Source organism: Cryptomeria japonica, chromosome 5, assembly GCF_030272615.1.
Source record: "Cryptomeria japonica chromosome 5, Sugi_1.0, whole genome shotgun sequence".
In the NCBI taxonomy this organism is placed as follows: Eukaryota; Viridiplantae; Streptophyta; class Pinopsida; order Cupressales; family Cupressaceae; genus Cryptomeria; species Cryptomeria japonica.
Genome location: NC_081409.1, coordinates 112,437,101 through 112,437,752, shown reverse-complemented (window position 1 = coordinate 112,437,752; position 652 = coordinate 112,437,101).

The following is a 652-nucleotide window of genomic DNA, read 5'->3' as shown; positions in this document are numbered from 1 at the left end:
TATCTGTGGACGCACAGATGGGACGAAATGGAGAGATAGCTAGCATGCTTACAGAGGAACCGCCTACTGAGAGGACGATATCCACATATCATAGTCCCATTCTACTTTGACCGAGTACGGAGGCAGTTTGGGCTAGAGTAGTGTGTTCTAGTCGATGTACCCATCTACACTCGACACTCACAAGTCCTTCCCAGACCCACAGCAGTAGCGAGACCTACGATAGATGATATCGAGATCATAGATATAGAGGGGTCCGATCAGGATGTGGTCACTGATTATGCTGCAGATCCCGAAGCACAACGCAGGTATCTCTCATGGTTTGTGAGGACATACCCGGGGCCTATCTTTCCACCAGATCACCCGACAAGCCATCCAGGTCCATGGAGACATGGAGACCGAGATGATGATCAGGGATCCAGATCGGAGGAGCCAGAGGAGGGAGAGGGTCATGAGGAGGTAGGAGGTACTGATCCACCCATAGGAGATCAGCCTAGTGCCGAGGAGGAGGAGGAAGGAGAGGAGGATGACACAGATAGAGATGATGATGAGGAGAACGAGGATGCGGATGAGGATGAGGACGACAAGGAGGAGGAGGATAGAGATGATGAGGAGGAGTCAAATGCAGCTTCTCACCATTCAGGAGATGATACCA